The sequence below is a fragment of the Dermacentor silvarum genome, chromosome 1 (genome assembly GCF_013339745.2).
Source record: "Dermacentor silvarum isolate Dsil-2018 chromosome 1, BIME_Dsil_1.4, whole genome shotgun sequence".
Taxonomy (NCBI): Eukaryota; Metazoa; Arthropoda; class Arachnida; order Ixodida; family Ixodidae; genus Dermacentor; species Dermacentor silvarum.
The window spans coordinates 252,431,596-252,456,057 of NC_051154.1; the positions used below are offsets into that span (position 1 = coordinate 252,431,596).

At 48.3% G+C, this 24,462-nt stretch overlaps 1 protein-coding gene across 1 annotated transcript in view; it reads right to left on the bottom strand.

The window, feature by feature from the left end:
• LOC119437049 (uncharacterized) overlaps positions 1–18,401 on the bottom strand; it is a 101,333-nt gene extending 82,932 nt beyond the window's left edge. The window contains exon 1 of the mRNA XM_049660248.1: positions 17,975–18,401. The gene's annotated coding sequence lies outside the window, so the exon portion shown is untranslated. The remainder of the gene's footprint in view (positions 1–17,974) is intronic.
• Between the last annotated feature and the right edge of the window lie 6,061 nt (positions 18,402–24,462).

The following is a 24,462-nucleotide window of genomic DNA, read 5'->3' on the forward strand; positions in this document are numbered from 1 at the left end:
TCGCTGGCACTGTGTAAATTGGTTTCGCGTTCCGGCAACAGCCATGGATTTTTATTCGAGCGATGGCTGGATTTTGATTCAAGCGAACAGGAAGACGTCGTCCCTGTGCTGATGTGCTCCGCCGGGGTGTCAGCTGTGGCAGCGCGGAAGCCTCCGAAGAAAACGCGACTCTCGTGGGTGCGCCCGTGCCTCCGCTAGCGTGAAGTGACCGGCCACGCAAGCCGCCTCCTGCCCGAACTTTGTGCGCATGACAACGAGTATTATCGAGAGAAAGTTGTAATTTCTAGTTCGCATTGCGTGTTATTCGGTGCAAAATAATAAAGCAAAGCTGTTCACCTGCTGTTCACCTTTGGGTGGCGTGCTCATCCAACAAACGGCAGCTGGAAAAAGGGTTTGTGTTGTGCTTTCTTTTCCTGTTGTTTAGCTTCCAGCGGATGCGACCGCGTACATTCGACACGTTGCTGCAACAACTGCCTCCCGGAATCACAAGACAAGACACCAATTACCGGCCTGTAGCCTGCATATCGTGACGCGGACATTGATATACATGTATAGAGTCTGTTTAAGCTGCCGATACTTATTATCGATCACGTCACGTAGAGAAAAGCAGACGCTTGCCCCCCCCCCCCCCCCCCGAAAAAAATTTCTGCCTACGCCCCTGATCCCCGGTGAATAGGCGAACGCGGTAAACTACTTGCAGTTGCCTGACACAGTTCACCGGCATCGCTTTTTAGCGGCTTCCATTGCCAGGGCAGCTTTCACTGCGTCCTCGCATGTGAGGTCGGAACTCTCGAGTAGCCGTGCCTGAACCGATGCGTTGTTTATGTCACTTACTATTCGGTCTCTCAGCATGTTGTTGAGTTCGGTTCCATAATTGCAGTGCTCAGACAAACACTTGAGAGCCGCAACAAAGTCGCTGACTGCTTCCCCTTCGGAACGCACCCTCGAATTGAAGCGAAAGCGTTGAACTGCGACCGATGGGGTGGGGGCGTAGTGCCTGCCAAGTACGGCCAGTATCTCGTCGAGCATTTTATCTTGGGGCGTTTCCGGCTTTAAAAGGTTGCGAAGTAGTGCATAGGTACGAGGCCCGCAGCAGCTCAAAAATATTGACCTTTTCTTTGCTGGCACGACGTCGTTGGCTTCGAAGAACTCTTGGACGCGCTCCACGTAAGCAGGCCAAGCGTCGCCTTCCCCCTGGAACGCTTCGATGCTACCGAAGGTATAGGCATGGCTGTTCATGTAGTTCGGTGCACCCTCGTCGCTAGTTTGTCACATGTGGATAGAAGTCACATGTAGACAGAAGAAGCGGGCCCGAGACCCGGGCTCACAGCGAACACGAAAACCAGGGCTTTATTGCCTCATCCCCAAAACTCCCTAGCCTGCTCTCCACTCCGCCTTCTGCTCGCAGCAGTAGGTGGCTCTAGTAGCCGGTGGCGCTACAGCTAGTGCAGCACAACACTATCAATTGTCACGCGATGTTTATTTACAGATGAAGACCAAGATGGATAAGAGGTCACCATGATGTCGCCACCAAAATGTAGCCGCGGCTGCCACTGAGCACTTCGTTCTCCTCTTCTCCTATCTTCTACTCTTGGCCACGTTACAATATTTAGGCGAAGCTCACATATACACCACCAAGCTCAATATATTGCACTTCGCACAGCACGTTCAGCAAAACATTTAATTCCAGTTTTCTTGCAGAAGTACAACCACACGCGATAGAACAGGATACCGTCGTTCTTAAAACACTGGGCAGAACGCGTTTTCGTCTGCTACGGAGCAACCACAAATATGGCGACCAGCGCCGAGACACCGCAGCGCCGTGTCGTGGATGAGCTTCAGTGCATACACCCTAACAGACTGCATTAAAGCGAGACGTTCTTAGAGCATTCATGAAATTTTTCAGCATAAGTTTCTTAGCTATCCCGTGCGTTCACCCAGAAACTTGGTCCTCTGCGCAACAACTACGGCTTCTCTTGGAGGAAAATCACTCGGAACAGTTATAACCCTCATCGTCCTCTCCACTGAGATTGCAAGAAGTGAGCGTTGAATATTCGCCCTCTCCCACTTACTAGCGCTCAATGAAAAAAATTACTCCATCTCCCGCTAAAGGGAACCATGTGTGGATGCGAAGCAGCGGGGAGATGGTTAGCTTGAGCGGGAGATGGTTTCGCGGCAGCGGCCCGATAGCTCATCGCGGCGCTGCACAGGAGAGAGAATGACGCGCGCGCGCTCCGTCATTTTCATACCGCGGAACTACCGTGGCGCCCCCAGTGGAGTATGCAGCTGTCGCACCACCTGTCGTGCGCGCCGCTCCGGATTCCTGAAGGAGAGCAAGGGGGAGCGTAGGAGAGGAGAGAGAGGGGGAGGGGTCGCGCATGCGCTGTGGGGGTGTGGCACGCGGGCGCCGCTCCGTAAAGTAGAGAATTCCTAGAGGAGAGAAAGGGGAGCGTAGGGGAGGAGAGAGAGGAGGAGGGGACGCGCATGCGCTGTGGGGGTGTGGGACGCCGCGGGAGGGACGGACAAAGCCCCCGCCATTAGCTGCTTCGCATCTAAAAATGCCAGGCCTGCGCGGCACACGCAGCACAGTCACAGCGTAAGCTAGACGAGCGTTTCGACAGTACTACCTAGTAATTTGAGTGAATGCGTCAGGAACGCCCTTGGGACGCCATCGCGCGTGCAAGCCAACGCGTTCCATCGCCGATGGCTAGCGCCGTTTGGCCCAGCCAAACGGCCGACAATGCAACTACGGCTGTCACATTCGCTCCCATTGCAACGCGCCCCACGCAGCCTGCTTGGGACACCATCGCGCGTGCCAGCCGACGCGTTCCATCGCCGATGGCTAGCGCCATTCGGCCCAGCCAAGCAGCCGACAATGCAACTACGGCTGTCTCATTCCTACCCATTGCAACGCGCCCATTCTAGCGCAATCAACGTGATCCCGACGTCCGTCGGTATGTTAGCGGCATCTAGTTAAGGTGGCAGCAAAATTTACAATGTCTGAAAGGTTGCGTTTGCCTGCGCCTTAACTAGATGGAGCCACCATACCGGTGGAGGCTTGGGGCCGCGTTGTTTGCGTTTCTCGTCTGAATCGCATCTCGTCGTCTGCGCCTGCGCGCCTGCATAGGGCGCGTTTATAGTACATTTTCCCGCTATTGGATAGCAAGCGCTTGCGTGGCTCAGTGGTAGAGTATCCGCCTCCCGCGCAGCGGGCCTGGGTTCGATCCCGGCGGAGATAGCGGCTACGGGGCAGCGGCGGCATCATCGCGACCCAAAACGGCTATTGGAATGAGTCCATAACAGCTTACTTACGCTGTAATAAAACATAGTGAAGAAGAACGATCTCACTGTAGTGCTTGGCGTTGTCAGCATCTCAGAGTAGGCCAATGTCAAACGCGTTAGTCTTTTTCAAAAAGAACAGAGTCAAAAGACTCAGTCATGTTCTATCCTCAGCACATTCACCAGCGACGACTTGGGGTATCAACAGCCAAAACACCTTGCCGTATCGTTTTGACTTATTTGGGTTAATTTCCTTCACTCTGAGATGATCGACCAAAGCCTCTTGTAGTTTGTGTATAATTGGAGCTGTTGCCTAGTATCAAATGAAGAACAGATAACCGCAAAGTGTTGTACACTGGCTGCAAGCATGGCCGCTTACATTTGTAACCTCACAAACGAGACGCGAAACATGCTTCTTTATTATATTTAAGGTAGGAACATGCGTTTTATTTTCTAGTTTTGTTTTGTCATATTAGGGCCGTGATTGCTGTTAACTCTGTCTTACTCGAGTCTACGGCGCGCATGAAGACAAAATTTCGCATTTCCTGAGACAAGGCGCTTCCTCTTGTCCCGAGCTCTCGAGTTGGCAGATTCAGAGTGATGCACGTGCGGCATTGTACTGTTGGGTTCACGCGATCCTCCGAGATAAGTATGTTGGTGCATATTGGTAATCTGTATTTTCAGTACACTAGCACACACTGATAACGAAAGAGTACAGACGGAGACGGAGCGACGGGAACAAACCGTTCAAACATAGAGTAATCGAACTAAACGCTCTGTCATTTTGTAAGAAAAGTAAAAGTGCTGAAAACTGAAGATTCTAAGTGGACAAGCACGTCGTACAAGCAGTAAAGTTCTAGAGCAGGCAGTGTGGCGGGCACTTGAGTGGCCCGAGAGCGAGGAGAGCGTATTCATATATTATACCTGTATACTATAATCGTTAATTTTCTTAACGCTGTGTGAGGATTTGTAGAAGGGCTCGTGGATTTGCTGGGCTTCTGTTTGTGGCTATATTCACTGGCTGACTTGCTGGGACGGCTGCATTTTCGTAAGAAGAAAACAGAATCCCCATTGCTTCCTGTACAACACACATTTTAGGCCACTAGCAGAACAAATCAGAAAGTTGGCATGCCACCTGCAGGAAAGAAGAGCAGTGAATGTATCAAGAATTTAAAAATATTTCGCCTGGAACTACGAAAAAAAGTGATGGTGAAAGTCGGTGGGAGCTTCTTGTGTAACCTGCTGCATATTCCCATTCCATCTGTCAGTAATGAAACGCTATCGGCACATCACCAGGCACATGAAGTGGCAATCTCGCTGCTAGCAACCATGCCAAATGATACCACGACACACTAAATATTGTTGTAACGACAGCAGCCTAGTTTAAAATCCGTAGGCATGGGTGAGGTAGAAATTTTCTGAATACTAGTAAACAGAATAACTTGAGAAAGACTGCAACAAAGCACAAATATGTTTTATACGAACAGCAAAATTGGCGGTTTTAGAATAATTTTTAATACACAATCAGCTGTTTGGTGAATTATCCAATGGAAGCTTTCTTTAATTCTTACGGAAACATCTTCACTTTATCTTCTGCACTTCGAAAAAGCTCAACGCTCCTCGCTAAATGCACGCACTAGTCCCATTTAGTTCACTTAACTTTGCTTTTCACACTCCATTGGCAGCTTCTATTGCTGACTTGTTCACTTCTGTACAGCTCAAGCTTTTCGGTCAGTACCCGGTGTGGTCCAGTTTTCTTCCATTCACTTCTTTCTCCACACTTGCCTGCTGTGATGAACGATCTTCCCACATACCCATTGCCAGAAGCCCATTGGCCCAGGTTGTCGATTCGCACGCATACCACGTGACACATATCCCGTTGCACATACCAAGCGGCCCAAGATGTTGAATAATCGGCGATACGGCATCAGCCAGCATCCACAAAGTGGGCGGAGGAGGCCCCAAAAAAAGCTTCACATTAAAGCAATTAGGAAACTGCAGCGACTTTTCAGAAACCTGAACTCATTTGCTGCAATAGCATCGGGCTCTCACAGCGAACACTGCCGTCTTCTCAAGAACGTTTTATTTGCGATGCACGCTAAGTCGTCTCCGTCCTGTGCAGCATCGCCTGCTGTGACTTCAGAAATAGGTGGACAGGTGCCAGAAAATCTCAGAGTCCACGTGCTGCACAATACCTTGTTGACTCGTTAGTGCATCCGGATCCCTACAGTTTATGTCTAGAACATGGCGCCTGTGACGCGTCACCGGCTCCCCAATCACTTTTGTCGTAAGCATCTTGCAAAAGCGCAGCTTCTGAAACGCGTTTCTGTTACTCATAGGCAACGATCGCTGGGGCGTGAATGTGGACGCCACCTACTGCACACGGCCACAGGGGCATGAGTAAGTGACGGTGGTGGGCAAAGTTTACGTCATATAGCGAGGGTGAAGTTGAGAGTGAGGAGGCGGCTTAACCACACTGTCTACTGCGTCGACAGCGGCATCACGGCGAAGGCGTAACGGAAGGGACAGAGGGACACCCGAAACCCAGTTTCGAGTTCTTCGCAGCTGCCGCAGAAAAATTACCAAATGGCACCAAATGGCAATTGGAGTGTACGAAATAAAATGCAAGAAGTTTTGCCGCCCTCTTTCGATAAGTAGCTGAAAAGAGCAAATGAACAAGAAAGGCTTCACCTTATAGGAAAGGACAGCTATTCATTCTTACACTATAAACGGCGTCTCTTTTTGCGCTAGGGTACGAAAAATTTAAAACGCGTTCCAAGGTATACCGCGTGCGCCAGCTTTACACGCGAGAAAAAAAGAAAAGGCGCCGGCCATGACACTGTCCAGATAACAGGAGACGGTCCTGATAAGACAGTGTCGCCTACTCTGAAGTCGCTTCTTAACTATTCAACCTTCCTGAAACTAATCCCCTGAGTGTAAACAGGTTATCATATAGTCTGAGAAAACCGGGTGATAGGGATTATAGAGCACTGCACGGGCCGATTTTTTCAGCCCGAGCCCGGCCCGGGCCCGTTTTTACGTTGGGTGGCCCGCCCGAGCCCTAAACGTTCGAGATCAAAGCAGCTGATATACGATTTCAAGCATTACCGGCTCCAAAAGTCCTCGCTCCGAGAGACCAATGATGCTTTAGAATAGCTACGTTAAACGCCCAGAAGATTAACCGACGGGCCTGATTTTCGTTATAGGCAAGCATAGGAAGACAACAATAATGAAGCCGAGGTAAGCATTGGGGTGTATATTTGTAGATTTATTTGGAGTGTAGAAAAGATAAATTGGGTGATTCCATGTAAGATTGAACAAAGGATGGCCGCTCGGCCTTTTAAATTTATTTCAAAATTTTATATATTGTTGCCTGATGAGTGGAAAGAAGAGATCCGCAAGGAGTTTTGCTGCCAAAAATTTTTTCGAAGCACCGCGGATCCGTAATGACGAAGAGGTGGAGTGCCGCGCTTACCTGCTCTGCTGTTTTGGCCAACTTTGGCTATGAATTACACAAAATGTATTAAAGTTAGGTAGCTGAAATTTCTCTAAATAATTATATGCGTCTTTCTGCTTGTGTTCAGTTATTTTTGGTTTTTATGGATAGTGTAGATGTTTTTATAAAAAACCTCAAAATCGGCCCAGGAAACGTTTGTTTGTCTACTTTGCAGGTCTTTATCTCAAAAAAGGCTTGTGGTAGAGCGGCAAGAATTCCGCATTCCGTTCTAAGCATACTTATTTACCAAACTGCTAAAGCTTATATTTATATCACTTTGCATTAAAGAGATATTATCGGTGTAACTTCAAGAAAACACCGAACAATGTAAATTTCTGATGACAATTAAAAAAACACCATTTTTGATATTACTTAAACTTTGCCCACTTATTCTCCTCTACATCAGCTTTCATAATCATTAAAACATATTGCATAATTTTGTTCCATTCGTAGTTACAGCCCGTCGAATGAGGCCCCTACGCAAGGCTCAGCGCACCATGCAGGTCTGAAGATTCTATGACATTTGTGATCGCGTACGACCTTTAAATTTTGGCCATGATATTGTATCCAGTCATTTATGCCTTAACGCTGCAAATTAGCTGTGGGACAAACCTGTAGTGAATGATTCAGAATCAGTTTTGTACGCGTGGGGTTCCTGGTTGCGCTGCGGCATCGGAGAGCACACAGACGTTTTGTGCAATTAACCTCTACGAAAACGCACTCAGAAATCGATACGCAACTTTGATAACCCAAAAATAGGATAAAATTCAATAAGCAAGCAACTGTATTCCAAATAATCTTTAGCGTAATGAAAAAAATTGTGAAGGTAATGGAGAACCGCTTCATTAAAACAGAATTTGTTTCTGGGCTGCAATCGTTTATTCGAATGATTCGAGAACGCTGATTTCCTTCATTCCTGTACACATAGTTTCTTCCATGCAGACCCGGCTATGCGTGCCACGTACAATTCAGGAGATGCTTCCGTTGACCTGGATAGCTGCCAGGCATGCCAAGACTGAATGCCATGGAAGGCGGGCACTTTCATCCACTCATCCTTCTTTAAGTCGCGGAAGGCAACAACTTCTTTTTCTTCAAGATGTATTAGATGCACACCTTTCAGTTTTTCTGTTAAAATTGTTACAAAGTCTCTGGCTGCCCGAATTGCACTTTCAGGGCTTGTTCTCAAGTTGATGAGCATTGCTTGATGCTTGACGAGTCTTCCAACTCCGTCGCACGCGTTTTTCCCGTGTCCAGTTGCTGAGAATATCCATTGGGTATTGGGACAATCGCTCTTTCCGAACTCGTAAAGGCGGTATCTATTTTGAAATGACTGGCGGCTCCATCACTCACATATGTCACCTTGGAGTACACCGGCAGGTTATCGTCCACCCATTCTGTCGCTTTCTTTAGAGCCAAGCAGGCGTGAGCGTAGTACCGTGGTTCAAGTCGTCACTAACAATAGCGAAACTCTCCGTAGATTTTTTCGTTGTTACCACGCATGTAAACACGGATACTTGCTGCTTTTTCCAGTGGTATGCCTGAACTTCCGTCAGGAAGCACGACAGTCCAGTTTTCGGCAAAATCAAAGTGGAATACAATGCTCCCACGCTGTGTACATTGCTTTGCCTCGTAGATAGCTTTGCCTTGTGTCTTCCTGATGTGGTTGTGCACGATCCACTTTGCCACTAGAACCCGAAGATGATTCAAAAAAGTATCAGCATCCAAAACCTTTTCACAAGGTCGCCTGCCTCCCACGTCGCTAGCATGTATTTCTTCTACTTCTGGGATATTAAGTTCCTCCCCTGTCAGGGACGCGCCTTTTAGACACTGATTGCATTCGCCTAAAAGGCACTGTGCTGATGACGGAATGCAAATGAATGCGGAGTGAAGGTCATCAGAATTGATTCTGTGGCCAGTAATGTTCTCAAGAGCGGCAAGGCAAAGTTTATAGTTGGCGCAAATGACACAAACGCACACATCATGCTGGGCATAACATTTCACCCAGCGCGGTCGCAAGGTGTAGAATTTTGATAGGCCAATGTCAGAATCAGGATGGTCGTCTTTGTATATGCGGAATGCCTCTCTAATAGATCTGGTCATGAAACGCTTTGTTACTAATACTTTTTCTCCATCGATCGTAACCGACAAGACATCCTTTCTGTTAGGGCTTTGTCTCGAGCATTCCAACTCGTCCTTCGTGTAGTACTCACGTGCCGCAGATACGCACTCAGGGCTCACCTTGTGCCTGGTGAAAGGATCCGGCCGGTACCACACACCGTGATTTTCTTTCAATTTCCTGGACTTGTTTACTTCATACATCGATGCTTCAGGAATAAGATTCTTAATCTCATGTTTAGCTAGTGTTGATGGCAGGAGAGTCAGAAGTTGATAACGTTCCTGGGGTGTCGTCGACGCTGCATAGGCTTGCCGAAAGCTTTCTGTCCACTGCTCGCAGAAGGAGCACTTTCTTCGGCTGAATTTCCAGATGCATCACATTGGTTGTACGGCCCGCCGTATCTTGTTGCGAACATTTTCCGCTACCGCCTTCTGCACCTCACTTTGTTTTCTTTTGATGTAAGTAGGCCTGTCCCGACTTCTCACTGCGCCTGGGCGTTTCAAAGGGGACACGCAGGTAGTCGCAATGATCTGGTTGACGATGTTGATTTCTGCTTCAGGGGGCATAAAAAAGTCATCGCTCAACTGTGTGTTCCGTGAGGATATTTCATTGCAGAAGTAGCGAAAGCACGGGTAGCACAAGTAGTCATTCTCTTTGACAGTTACTGATGTTTCGGATGTTAAAAGTTGCTCCAAAGCATTAACGTCTACGTCGGTAACTCTGCGAAAATTTCGCTTCTTTGCAATGAGCTTCTTGTGCTTAGAAAGGTAGTCTGCACAATACACTCGCTCAGAGCTATATTTTGCCGCCATGAGACGCACATGAACAGTAGAGTAAGAGCAAAGCACAAGCACTATCAGGTGTCGAATGAAGTGTGAACAGCGGATCGATTCAGGCTATCTCCTGTCAGGCCATCTGCTGTTCAGGCCGTCTGCTGTTCAGGCCATAGAGTTTCTCACTATAACACCTAGAGGGTAAACTGGCGCCACCGTCTATGCGAGTTTCTTATAGGGCGCCGTGCCGTCATGGGAATGACCGGATATGTGTCTGCGAGGCTTGTGTTGGCTGGTGTTGAACAAGGCTTCGTCTAAAACGTGGATATGGCTACACAAATAATGCGTTCTTAAAGTGAAATCTACATAAAAGGCTTTCATTCACCCATATTACATATCTCAATAAAGTTACTCACCTACAATGCCGAATGAAGTGAAGAAAAGCAAGAACAGACGACAAGTTGTTCCAAAGCAAGCGACAATCTTGTCGTCTGCCCTCCAACTTTAGCGGCCAGCTGATACTTTTTACGTTTCATATAATTGTGCATCCAATAGTAAGTCCTCAAAATTAAACAACATATGTTTTTGTGTAATAATAAAGCTAAAGCAGTTTCTTACGTGCTATTTTAGCAGGAAATGAATGTTTGTGACAGACGGAACGGTGCTAGCCAGGCACGTCTTCAAGGCGTTCTGGCTCTCCAAGAACGATGCCAATTCGAAGTCACGATATACCGGCATTCCCATGGATACCACAGCGCTGCAGCGCTAGTTCTCCCTCTAGGTAATATAGTGAGAAACTCTATGGTTCAGGCAGTCTGCTGCCGTCATCTGAGATAGGCGCGCACATCCGGTTACCGATAGTTTTGCTTTTGTTTCCCTTGGCATTCTACATCTTGATTTGCCACTGGAGTGCCACGTTAATACTTTCCACCTTTTTCGGTACTACTGGCCTTTCAAGAAAAAGAAATGCAATCCTACCTGCATTCTAAACACTTAGCGGGCAAGAAGTCGGGTCTACAACAATTGCCTATATCCTTGCGTAAGGGCCTCATTCGACGTGCTGTAACTACGAATGGAACAAAATTATGCAATATGTTTTAAATGATTATGAAAGCTGATGTGGAGGAGAATAAGTGGACAAAGTTTAAGTAATATCAAAAATGGTGTTTTTTTTATTGTCATCAGAAATTTTCATTATTCGGTGTTTTCTTGAAGTTAGACCTGTAGTATCTCTTTATTGAAAAGCGATATAAATATAAGCTTTAGCAGTTTGTTAAATAAGTATGCTTAGAACGTAATGCGGAATTCTTGCCGCTCTACCACAAGCCTTTTTTGAGATAAAGACCTGCAAAGTAGACAAACAAACGTTTCTTGGGCTGATTTCGAGGTTTTTTATAAAAACATCTACACTACCCACAAAAACAAAAAAATAACTGAACACATGCAAAAACATGCATATAATTATTTAGAGAAATTTTAGCTACCTAACTTTAATATATTTTGTGTAATTCACAGCCAAACTTGGCCAAAACAGCAGAGCAGGTAAGCGCGGCACTCCACCTCTTCGTCATCACTGATTCGCGGTGCTTCGAAAAAATTTTTGGCAGCAAAACCAATTGCGGATCTCTTCTTTCCGCTCATCAGGCAACAATATGTAAAATTTTGAACTAAATTTGAAAGGTCGACCGGCCATCCTTTGTTCGATCTTACATGGAATCACCCACTCGTAGTTGGAAAAATTAGATAAAATGGCCCGGTCCCATGTAACCCTCGTCAAAATTGCGGCAAGAAAGTGCGGCCCTCACACGAGTCTGTACGTTGGCTATATCGCCTATATGAATTGTAGTAACATTTACTTACTAATTAAAATAACAAACATCGTGCAATGCACGGACCATGTAAGCCTGTAAATATCTCGCTGGATGGCCACGAGCAGTCGCTATCAAAACGCTGGCATTATGAAGAACGCCGGCAGCGCGGACGAATGGTTCGTATACATGGAGCCATCGGATTCACCGCGACTCCGAAAATTAACTTCATCATCATCATCATCTGCATATTTTTATGTCCACTATACAAGACGGCCTCTGTCAGCGATATCCAATTACCCCTGTCTCTTAACTTAGGCTATGCGATCTGCAACACTTGGGGCGCAAAAAAACAGCCTAAGAAGGAAGATAGTGCGCTTGAAGTTAGCAGCCATGCCTGCTTGCCCTTGATCATTGCACCCCCAAATTATTACCAACAATTGGTACGGCACGCGGGCCGCGTAAGCGTCAACCGCGCACAGTCATTCGCAGCTGTGACAGGGCTAGATGAGAAGACGCGTGCTCTCTAACCCATGCGCGCATTTGATCACGTGACCTCCACCTAACCCGAATATTGACCACGTGGGAAGATAATGTCGATCAAGCCGCCATCCTTTTCGGCTCAGTGTTGCGCGCTTTTTCTCACACCCACAGTGTATGGGTCGCTCACTCATATGACTTTTGGACTTTATACGGAATATCACGGCGACGACGACAGCGAAAATTTGCGTGGAGTGTCGATACAATTTCCGTCTCAATAAAAGGAGAAATATAAAACAGGCGTCGAGCTCACTTCTACCGCGGCTGCGGACGTTGCAATGTACACCGCCTACAAACACAGCATGAGCACCAACGACAAAACCAACAGTGGGAACCTCGCTTATCGGTACTTCGCCAGAGCCTGTCTGACGGTGAAAAGGAAGCGTATTTTCCACCGTATAAGCACCAGCGGAAACAAAACACTAGGCGCGCGGGGAGACAGCTGTTGTGCCATAGCACCTGCCATCATCGCCACCCGTCCCTCTGGGTCCTGTCGACGAGTCGCCAAGGGGACGCGACGACACAATACGACAGGGGTGCGTCAGCAGCCTCCCCGTCTGGGCCCTCTCGACGAGGTGCCAAGGGGACGCGACGACACAATACGGCGCGGGCGACGTCAGCAACCGTCCCGTCTGGCTCCTGTCGACGAGGAGCCGCCGCCAAGAACCGGCCCATTGTTAAGCTAGAGAGTCGCCACCGGCCGCCCCGTCGGTCTGCTGCGCTCTTACTGCTTTCACCAGCTATTACCAGCTATTACCTGCTATTCCTGATATATATATATATCTGTACATATTTGTACATATTGTATAAAGTTTTTGTCTCATCTTCGCCTGCTTCAAGACTCCGTCTCTCGTCCTCGACACCGAGTCGCAATAGTGGATGGCAGCTATGGGATTGGCGAACCAGTATCTCAACAGCCGATGGCAAGCCGCTAGATACGAGGCCCGAAGACGACTGCTACACTGCTCGATGGCAGCTACCAGACCGACCGGCATCAACCACTTTGGCTGGGTGAGTGCCCGATGTTTGCATTTCATGTCGCCAGACCTCTCTAGCACAGGCAGATGCTAGAACAGTGTCTTGTTTTTTGGCAGACTATGATTTATGCATTTACCTTCTTAAACAGTGGATTCTAGTTTAAAGTAAGGTAAATTTAGTGGGCCAGCAACACGAGGAACGAGATCACGATGGAGGAATTCCAAGTTCAGGACCTCATTCAAACTTGCGAGGAGTTGGGCATTTCCGCCGGCTCTGAAAAAGCAAGGAAAGCGATTCTCGACGTCATGCGAGCCGAGGACGTGACGACCGAGGAAGCCGAAGAGGCTTGGGAAATGATTGTGGAGAGAAAGCTGGAGGCAAAGGAACGCGAGCGACGTGAGAGAGAGAGAGAATAAACTTTAATAAAAAGAGCACGCGAGCGTGCGCGAGCGACGTGAGAGGCGCGAGCTAGAAGGAAAGGAGCACGAAAGTCCCGAGGAAAAGGCAAGGCTAGAGCGCCGTCGAGAAATTCAAACATGGGCATGGCGCACAGCGCGATACCATCTTCATAATTTCAAGGCGGGCGATAGCATTGTTACTTTTCTTGCGGACTTTGAAAAGGTTTGCGAGAAAGAAGGTGTCAACCGGGACCTCTGGTCCGAGCGGTTGATCCTGTTGCTTCCTCGTAGACTCTCGTGTATTCTGGAACGCCTGCTTGATGAGGAGAAGCCGATGATTCAAAGATGGCTCTGTTGAGGCATTTTGAAGCTATAAGTCAGGCCGACTGCGAAGGCCAAGGCGGTAGCGACAAGGCCGAGCTTGTCGAAGACAGGCCACCTATTGAGATGGCTACTAGCTTAGGATGCGTAGCAAATGATGTGATGCCACTGGTGCACACGCTATGTGACGAGCGCGAACACACTGTTGTTTCACCGTCTAAAGAGGCCGCTTTGCAAACAGTGGCCGACAGTGGCCCCTTTGATCTCATTAGCAGCGATAAAATCCGGTCAGTTGAGGAGAGACCTCAGGGCGAGCCGGCTAGCTCAGATGGCGTCGGATGCAGTCATGTTCTGTCAGAGGCGCAGACATCTAGCGACGACCACGAGCCTAGCTTGGTTTTGCCGCCCGGGGCGATATCGCTGCGACGAGAAGGCAGCGTACCTACGAGTACGCGTGCCGAGACCGCAAGCCCTGTGAGCCGCGCCGAGGGCAAACGACGAAGGCACAAGCCGAGAAAGTCGGACTCAGGCGGCGATACGAGCCAGGTCAAGTGCTCCAACAGCCAAGCCGTTAGGAAAAAGCGGAGCATGGTGAACCCGAAGCTTAGGCGGCTGCTGCGTTCTGTAATAGGCGTGACACGCGTCGGTAAAGGCAGGATTTCGCAGAAATTTAGACGCCGCAAATTCCGTCTGTTCTCAGCGGTGTCAGGGGATTGTAAACAGAGTAATGTAGCGAAGCGCCGGGTGCGCTCGAAAGCTTGCTTCAATGACCGCTTCCTTCCTGGAGGAAAGAACGGCGACGGCCTATAGCGGACAAAGGGACAGCGCGCCCGCGGGCCCGTGGATGCGCCGCTCCCCGAGTGTTTGGAGGCAGTAGTGTGAATGTCAAGCTTTGTTTTGGTGTTGCGAGTGGACAACTCGTAGACCTGCTGGACAACTCTTTGACCGGCTCGAGCGCGTCACTCGCGCCATTGCTGGTGGCGCGTCCCTCGTCTTCTTCGTCCATAGTTGGCTCTGATGCCGCTAATCATGTCGGCGTTCCCACAACATCTATAGTTCATTTGTTCATGTTACGATTGTGCATCGTAATTGTCCTATAATTGTTAATTACACCTAGCTGCTGTTTGAAATTGTCGTCTTTCCTACTTAATTACGCCTGTTTGCATTGTTGTTGAGACATCACATTAATGATTACTGCTCTTCGCTTGTTTGATTGGCCCTTTGTCTCGTTCACGACGGCAATTGGCGAAAGCCAGGCACCAGACTTCGCCCCCTTATGCCACTACTCAAGAGGAGCGAACGCATCGACTCTGAGTCGTGACAACCACATTCGCGACACATGGAACAAACGGTGACGGCCGTTTTTTTGTTTTTTTTTGTTTTTTTTTAGTGCAAGTGAAACCATACGTAGTTGCGTTGTTGGCTCTATTGTTGTCGACTCTTTTGAAGCATGCTTAGTTGCGCTCAATCCACCTCTGTGCGTGGAGCAGCCTTTGCTAATTCGTCCACCTTGCATTTGAGGGCACTAAAAGAGCGGCGCGTTAATTAACCGGCAGTCGCGTGGTATTTTTTTTTCTTTTTGTAATTTCGCGCACTTCAAAGAAAAGCTGAAAAAATTAATGAGGGCAGTTATCTTAGCAGAGATGAAATAATCCGATGTTTCTGAACAGGCGCTACAACTTTAGTATTGAGGACTTTTCGCTAGAGTTAATAATTAATAAGTTGATTAAGTAATATTTGTTAGTTACCCAGCTTGGCGGATTGGAAAAAAAATCCACGCATCTCGACGAAGTGAATCGTGACGAGTGGGCGAAGCACTGGGGATCGTTCTTACCGTAAATCAGCCGTGACGTTGCCCACTCGCTCATGTAAATCAGTGACAACGCTTGTGTACTGTATATGCCGTTTTTTTATTTGTCATAACTCGCATGTAGTGTTGAGTTCTGGATTCCGTTTTCCCTTCATTATCACTGCTTTTTGGTAGGTGAAATGCAGAGCCAATGTTTCTTCGATCGGATCTAGCCTGAAGTTGGCAAAGACAAGGTCTATGCACGTTCCCCTGGTGGTAGTTGGTTGGTTCCAGTCATACGAAATGCATCGTAGAGAGTATCGAGACGTCATATACTGCACAAGCCAGTCGCTGTCCGTGATGTCTACGTTGAAGTCTCCGACAAGTACGAAGGGGTTGTTCTTGTACTTTGATTCGTATTCGCGCATGGCTAGATCGATGTACTTTTCTATGTTGCCTCGGGAGAGATTCGGGGCCAAGTACACTGTCATGACGACGGTTCCGTCGGATAGTTTTATTGCAGCGTGTTCGCCGTTATGAGATTGGCTCGTTATTGGTAGGTCGAGATCCACCGCGGTCTCTGGCAATTTCACGTACATCCCAACACCACCCGCCGAACGCTCTGCTTCTTCTGTGCAGACGACGGGGAAGAATCCATTGATGTGCGGTCTCGCGTTCCACGTTTCGGTAAAGCAAATGACGTCTGATTTCGTTAGTATGGGATCTCGTTCGACGTCTTTTGCGTGGGCATTGAGGGAGCGCGCCGCGGAGAGAAGCGGGGGTCGGGAAGTGAGCTAGGAGGTGGCGAAGAGGAGACCGCGTGCGCATGCGCCGCCCTCCTCCGCCCTCCAGGTAGCTATGGCTACGGTGCGGCCAACGTTGGCTGTGATCACGGACAACGTGGACGGACGGACAAGCCTCGACCCTAAGGTGCTTCGCCCCTAAAAAATATCACGACGAAACAGGCGTAGCGCCTATGTTTGTATTTTTAATACTTGGCTAAAGTTAGCTGAAACACCCTGTATAATATACCACACGGCGCACGCAATGATGTACCAGCGTCTACTTGGCGAGTAAATTTCATGTGTGTAAGTAGTACAAGCACCTTCCTAACCATTCCCAACTGAAGCAAACGTACGCACAACATCCGGATGGTCGTTAGCAAATAACGAGAGCTCATGTTACAGCTAGGGGAAGCGTTATCCAGGGGCGCCTACAAAACGTGCATAGGGAAATAAAATGCTGTACTTCTGGCGAGAGAGAGAAACAACTTTATTTAAATAAAGATCGTGCTTGGTTACTGTGGGTGGAGCCCCTCTTCCAGGGCCCCACTGGCTATTGCGGACAAGCACGGCGCACAACAATGATACGAAACCGAAACCAGGCGGTGAAAAAGCGCGAGGGGAAATCGCATCGCGGTACGCATCAGGGGTTTACTGACCCGCCGCCTGCCGCCACTCCCCCGGTGCCCGCGCCTGTCAACCGGCGTCGTCGTCGTCTGTCTGGTCTGTCGCTGCATTGTTCACGTGGCGTTCGCACAGTTGCCGGCGTCGCGAGCTGTGAGCGCGGCGGCATCACCGACATTCTATTTGTCCGTACACCCGACACGACTGCAACGAATCGCTGCATAACGGTGTACTACCTGCGAGCAAAGGCCGCCGACTGACGCACGCACTCGTGCTATCTTCCCGGCGTCTCGACTGCGCGCCTGACACCGCTGGCGTGCAACCGACGGCAGCTGTAGCAAACTGCGGCTTTTGTCAGCCCGTGTTATGGCTACGGCCTGCTGTTTCGGAAGATAACGCGCCCCCTGATCGCCGTCTCCTTTTCCACGTCTGCTCGGGGGAAAGGCTGCGCCGCCGCTTTTGTTCGAAGTCCTTCCCAGCAGCCGCAGTTTACGTGGAGCGACGCCCCCGCGTTCATTCCACCGGCTTCATGAAAAGGTAAGGTCCAAGCCAAGTTGCTGTTTACTACAGAGCGTCCGGGAGCTCTATAATAAGCTCATTGTATGGCGCCCGCGCTACTGTCAATCCGTGTCAACTATTATACAAGCATTTGCCACTCCCAAGTTAGGTCAGCTTATATCTGCTCCTGAGCTAAACCAGCGCTGGCTAAATTGATCTCAGTGCATGAAATGCAGGCGGTCACAGTGACTGCGTTTGTCCCGTGTTGTCGTTTTGATACGTATCCTTTGTGAAGTTTATCTCCCTGTGTACTAGAGCAGCCCCTAGCTACTACATTGGCGCACGATGCATGCATCATAGTTAATTCCACATTTTGTACGGTTTGAGTATTGCGGCGTTAAACAGCCGGGGCGTGTTTCCCTGCTTCCGCCACACGCGCTCCATTCTTATTTTCGGCGGTTGCACCGAACTACGCAATTAGCGTCAAGACCGTAGTACATGCGCAGCGCTGATATGGTGCCAGGCTGACGCATTTCCTCGAAAGAGAGGGTTTAAAAAACTCTCCACATTACCCTTGACGACTGTGTCTCAGCACTGGCATCCAGAGTGTGAAACCGAAGCATTTTCCGTTCAGTGGATATGGTATTTTGCTGCTGAGCACGAGTTCGATTTCCGGTCTCGGCGGCAAGTTTTCGATAGTGGGCGAAATCCATGAACGCTCGTGTACTTTGGGTGTAGGTTAAATTCTCCTAGGGTAGTCGGATTAATCCGGAGCCCACCACTACAGCTCCTTTCGTAGCCATTGTGTTGCTTCGGGACCTTTTCATTAAGAAGGGTCGTGCCGAGGCAGGCGGCTCTTCACATTTGGTGACGCACGATGTGACGACTATCTTGTCATCATTCTTCACTCGTTCGGCAATACTGCCGGCTGCTACTGCTGTTTGCTGCACTTTATACGCGAGACTTGTTGCCTCCCGACCCCCCAAACGCTGCCGCGAATGTAACGTCTGCATCACGCGCGCGCTGTCTTGTGGACGTTACGTCAGCGAGAGCGTTTGGCCACGCTAGCCATACAACTGAACTTGCTGCTTTTACGTTGACAATTTTTGACTATACATACGCTCGCGTTTGTGGAATTCCAAATGTAGTGCTTGTTCTTGTCTGATAACGTCTTTTCTTTTTGCCCTGTCGTTAACGTCTGGTGCCGGATTGTCTCGGCGTCAGCGTGCCGGCTGGTCAGAAGATAACTATACAGTTACTCCCGACTTCTGCAGTCGCTGGGCTGACATCGAGCTTGGCAAACTTCATACTGAAAACTCGGAGTCGATTAGGTCCTGTGGCGGTTCTGCTGCGGAGCACGAGGTCGTGGGTTTGATTCCCGGACGCCGTGGCGGCAGCATTTCGCTAGAATGTAAAGGAATCGGCTCGTGTATTTAGCTTTCGGCACGTGTAGGAGCTCCAGGTTAACGGCATACAAATTCACCCCTACACCTCCACTACGGCTGAACCCAGCGTTGGCTTTGAACGCTAAAACCTCATGACGCAATTAGATCACTTTGCGATACGTGCTCGACTTAAATCGTGCATCTTCCGCAAACTCAACAGGCGGTGCATTATTCGTGCTCAAGCGGTCGATAACAGTACACATGGTGTGTGCGTTGCTGCAGTATAACAAAGCTTTATGTATGCTGTAAACACCCGATTTTAACCATTTTCAAATGTCTCTCCTATATAGTATCCGCTGCCAAATACACCGGCGTTCCAGTTGAGTTTCGTGAAAGTGTGCGTCAAGCAATTCGGGACGATTGCCCAAGCGCCAATGCACTTTTTAGCAGATTTTGTGCGACCAATATCTCGAAAGTGGCGCTATTCTGCAAAGCTATACACACCTCACACAACTGACTTCACATTCACTTCACATGCATGACTTCACTACTGATCGGCTTCGATTTTGCAATTGCAATATGTGCCATAACTTGAGTAAGGTAATAAGTGAATGTTTTTAATTAGTCGACCGTACATTGCGATTCGTTGTGCAAGTGTATGACCTTCTCTTCAGTAATCCACCTGAACATGTAGGCCGAATCGTGCCATGTGTGCTCCATGCATGGATTTTAATTGTTTTCCGCCGCGGACTGAGTTCGCCAGCCGCAGCTGGCACGAGGGAAATGTAACGATCGAGTTAGCGGCATGAAGCGTATTTCCGCCGTCTACGGCGCGTGTCATATCTCGCTGAGCGTATACAAGGGCGTCCACTTTACGCTGCAAGATAAAAGCGCCGTTATCAGGGTCGTTATGCGAGCCATCGGTTATCCATTCTTTTTAAAGCCAAAAGATGGCTCGTGTTATCTATTCTTGGTGAAAACGGTGGGACACGTGCTTTTCACTTACTGGGGAGCATACATAGAAATTGATAAAAGTACCAATGAATAATTTTTCGAAATGGATTTCAGAGCATTAGTCTGTCTTTATTGAACAACCCACCCGCAGCTACAGTGGCGTTAAAAGTTTAGGGGCATTGCTTCTGCGAAACAGTTGAACTTCCGAATAGTATACGCCTGTACCAAGGGATTATACATGAACGTGTGGTGTTGTGTGTATTCTATCGCTAAAGGTTCTGCGGTTCCCTCCAGAGAACAAATCTCGCATGTCTCACTAATGCTTGAAAGTTGGGCAAGTTGGTTACCACATGAAATACGGTTACAGCGTTAAGGAATACGAAGACATAAACACGAACTTGATATATCCAGCGCCTGACCTCTGAAGTTCGTGTTTTTGTATAACCGGGTGGTCTCGCATGTCATATAAGCGCTCGCTATTAACTCGGGATCGTAAAAGCGCGGTTCAGTCTGTTCAGACCTGTTTGCGTTTTCATTTACGTTGATGATATGTACTCTCATCCACCACTCGTATTTCCGTTTTGTTAAGGGCCCATAGCAAAGTACCTGAAAAAAAAAAAAAAACGCATCATTCGATGCGCGCAAATGAAATGTATACGCGTCCACCATATAATACACCCTAGCTGCCTGCTCTCCCATTCGGTAAAACGCCCCTCCGTTTTGCCGATGCCTGCTTTCGCCTTATTGCGTTCTTATACGATACGTGCTTCGGCTCCTGATATTTGAATCCCGTCTGACGAGCTGCGTTGCGATCACACACGTTCCGTGGGCCGTGGGGGACGGATGTGCTGACGTGGAAAGCGAAGAATTAAAAAGAGGGTTCGTCACTAGATCCCCCCCCCCCCCCCCCCTCCCGTGAGCGGTGGCTGCCCAGATGCGATCGCCTTATATATATCGCGAATATATTTTTTTCTTCAGTGCATGTACTCTGAAGGCAAGTGTGATCGAGGTAGTCTGTATTCGTTCCTGTTTTAATGCTCGACGTTTTCTCGAAATGAAAACAAGTGGCCTAGCTGAGGGGGGGGGGGGGGGGGGATATACGCCAGTTAAAGGGACACTGCAACATTTTTTAAACCTTGGAAACCGTTGCCGATCTGTAGGCGAGGCTCCTGTAAGCATGTGAGCCAAATGTTGCACTGCATGCATCGGGGAATTTACAATCTCATTCTCAAAAAACGGTGAAAAATTGTTTGCTCTCTCCCTCGCAATGTCGTCAGCAGCTATACGTCGCGAGCTTGCAAGTGGGATTAACAGGTAACGGGCGGATTTCGTGATCTCGAGAACATGCTCAGTAGTACTACGATTGCCAATTTTGAGTTAAATAAATAAAAAATGCACGTGTCTGCGCTCTCAAAAATACCAGAGAATTTCATCTTGGCACTTCCGGTCTACACAGTACATTTGCGCGTAACCGCGTCTGCTGTGCATGGCCTCCGGCGTGCTGCGCAGATATCGCAGACGCTCTGGCAACCGCGTGCACTGATTGGTCTCTAAGCGACGTTAGCGACCTAGCTCCAGGCACCCGAGCGCCCATCGGTGCGATAACGACCTCTAACTGCGCTTTTACTTCAAGGATTCTAAAGATTTTGAGGCTGGAGATTCGGGAGGCGACGTCCTTACAATAGTGAGGACATCGTACGATTAGTTAGAAAAGTGTTTCAGGGCCCCTTTAACGTCAATTTCCTATAGGCTTCGAGCTCCACCACTGGAGAGGCCGGCGCTGCCGTCGGCTTGGTGTTCTGGGTGATATAGGATTACGTGACGCCTCGCGGTGGGGAGAGCAAGAGAGGGTAACAAATCGAGTGTCGAAAAAGAGAATTGCGCCGGTATAGTGTAACGATTCTATTCCTATGCTATTCCTTTTCGCGCTTCGTCAGTGGTCCGAGCGGCGCTCCGCGCATGAGGAAGGCCTTGGGTCGTTATTGTGCTTGTCTGGTCGGCGTTAGCAGGGCGACTTTGCGAACTCGTCCAACATCGGGCTTACTGTTGTGTGCTATACGTTGTAGATCGTGTACGGGGCCTTTTATTTTATGGTGAACAGAATTTTTTTTTAATCGCCCGGGAGATGTAGCAAGAATTCTTCTTGAGCTAGATTGCTCTGAATCAGACATTATTTGCACAAAAATGATTGACTAACACATTTTTGCTAATTAACTTTAAACTAATTACTTTACGCCGCATATGGAAATTTACGAATTGTAGCCGGTGACCTTTAAAATCATATCCACTTGGAACGAATAATGAGGATGACACCAGTTTCCGAGAGAAGCGTTCCCAAAGTCATCGACGTAATACATTGGTGTTCCAGTAGCTTTTGAGCTTCAGTGCATGGAAGGCGTTCTGTTAAAAAAGTGGAAGGACAGTGCAATTTTGCAGCAAGTTTGACTGCGCTTATCTCAAAACTGGTGCTAGTTGCAAAATTCATTCTAAGTGAATGTGGACCGTGATGAAATCACTGTCCATATCCACTGTCCAAGTGAGAAATGTGATGAAATCACATTTGATGATGATGATGAAGCTAGTGATGAAATCACTAGCTTCAGTTCGTGTATTGCAATGTGTGCGCTAATATAATCAGTTGAAAAGTTACTTAGTGAAATTTTGGTAATTAGTGAATTATGTGTATTGATTTCCGGTGTGTGTAATATATGCATTTTCGAGTATTCCAGCTAAGTAAGTAGATATGTGCTTAATGCCACAGGTGATTTTAAAGAATTCTGTTAACGCTAAAATAAAACACCCGGCTGGTTATACATGCTATGTTAAAAGACAGTGTTTCGCGAATACTCAAAATACCAGGAGCCGTGAAAAGATTGTCTTTTTGGGGTGGCAAATAAGCATGGACCATACCGTTCGAGAAAGCTCTTCCAAGAGAAATGTTTTGCGTACAGATAAATTACAAAGGTTGGTGAAAATCAACCAACGGAAGTACGTAAATAAGGCACTTCTTTCCCACATTTATTCGTATGACAGACTTTCAACGCGGTCTTTCAGTCAAGTCATGAGCCCATTACACATTTTCGGCTTCAAGTGACTGCATATCTCTGGATTGCTGTTTGGGTTCAGGAACGCAATAACCACCCATAGTGTCTGTTAACACGAATAACGAGTGAAAGGAGACAGTGCAATAGTTCACCATTGTAATGTGCTGTATTTGCCAGCACTCTATAGAAACCGGCTGAGGAAGTTATTTGCATTGTTGCGGTTCGCGCAATGCACAGTGCGGTTGGCAGGTTTCCAAAGGAAAACTGCGGTGCTGATTACGGTGTAATGGAATGCGAAATAAAGTTAAGAGCAGGCCAGAAGAGATCGTCCAGCTATGAGTCCCTTGTCGAGGCGATACGTCAGGTACCGCGCGTGACACGTTGAAGAGGTTAAATATGTGCGGTCAGCAGAAAAGGCTCCACAAAAGCCCGAGAAAAGCAAAAGGCAAGGCCCACTGTATAGAATAAATATAACGTATCGCTACTTTTTGCTGGGATAGTGGATGCGGACTGATTACTGTGTAATGGGACGTGAAATTAAGTGAAGTAAAACCAGGACAGGAAAGACCGTCCTTCCGATCTTTCCTGTCCTGGTCTTACTTCACTTTCCGCACCAAAAAAAAAAAAAAAATCACCTGGAATACGCGGCATGTTCCATAACCGCCAACTATTTAGGCGCCTTATCATTGGACTCATTTACACATGTATATAGAGCAGTTCGTTGATTCGTTGCGGTACGCTCATCGGGACGACGTATTCTAAAGGCGAGTGGCTTCTGTACACAGTCGGGGATCGGTTTCAGCCGATTCGCAAAAGATTTTGCCGGCGATAGTTATACAGGAGACTTACCTGTTATTTTATTTTGAAATGTTTCTTCAAATAGAAATCACGGACATCACACGATCAGTAGTCAATCTATTGATCTATTGCGTCATATCAATCTTCCGCATTTGAACCTATTTCGAGCATGAGCACTCGTTTTTACCGCTTCAACCTCTTAGGGATCGTGGATCGTTATATATATATTCTTCTACCGGTTAAATAGAGAAATACAATGGTAGACACATCACACAAAGACGACTCCCCAAATCTCGACGGGGGCCAAATACGACCGATCCAGCCGGTCTCCCGTCTTCTGCGCTTTCTTGAGTGCCGCGTTAACCGGTGTATTTTCCCCGTGTAGTCTAGCCAAGTATACTACAACTACCCCAGCTCTTCGCCTATAGTTTATTCTGCCGACTCGCACGCTCTAAACGTTCCGCGCAAATCGCCTGGCTGGCAAAGAGTACCAAAACTCCTGTGTCTACGGGCAGCAGGTCACGTGCCTCAAGAAACGCCGAGCACAGTGTGCGCTTGTGCGCTTGGCCGCACCGCCGACTTGCCGCTGCGGCGGGGCAACGGCACGACGCGTCGCTGCGTGCACGTTTCAAAGACCGCGCCACTCACGTTACTCGTGCCACGGTCGGTCGCTTCGGGTCTCCCGACATCGCACCAGCTAGAGCGTACAACACGAGTACACGCAAGGAAACCTTTCTGTTTAGGTTAAAAGCAAAACCGCCCTCGGGGCTCTCGGCCACCTCCTATATATATGTGGAATGTGTGCCGCTGAGAGAAGTAGGCCCAACATGCAGAAGCGCTTTTGCATTGCGCGCTGACGCTATTCAACAGCTCTGCTTC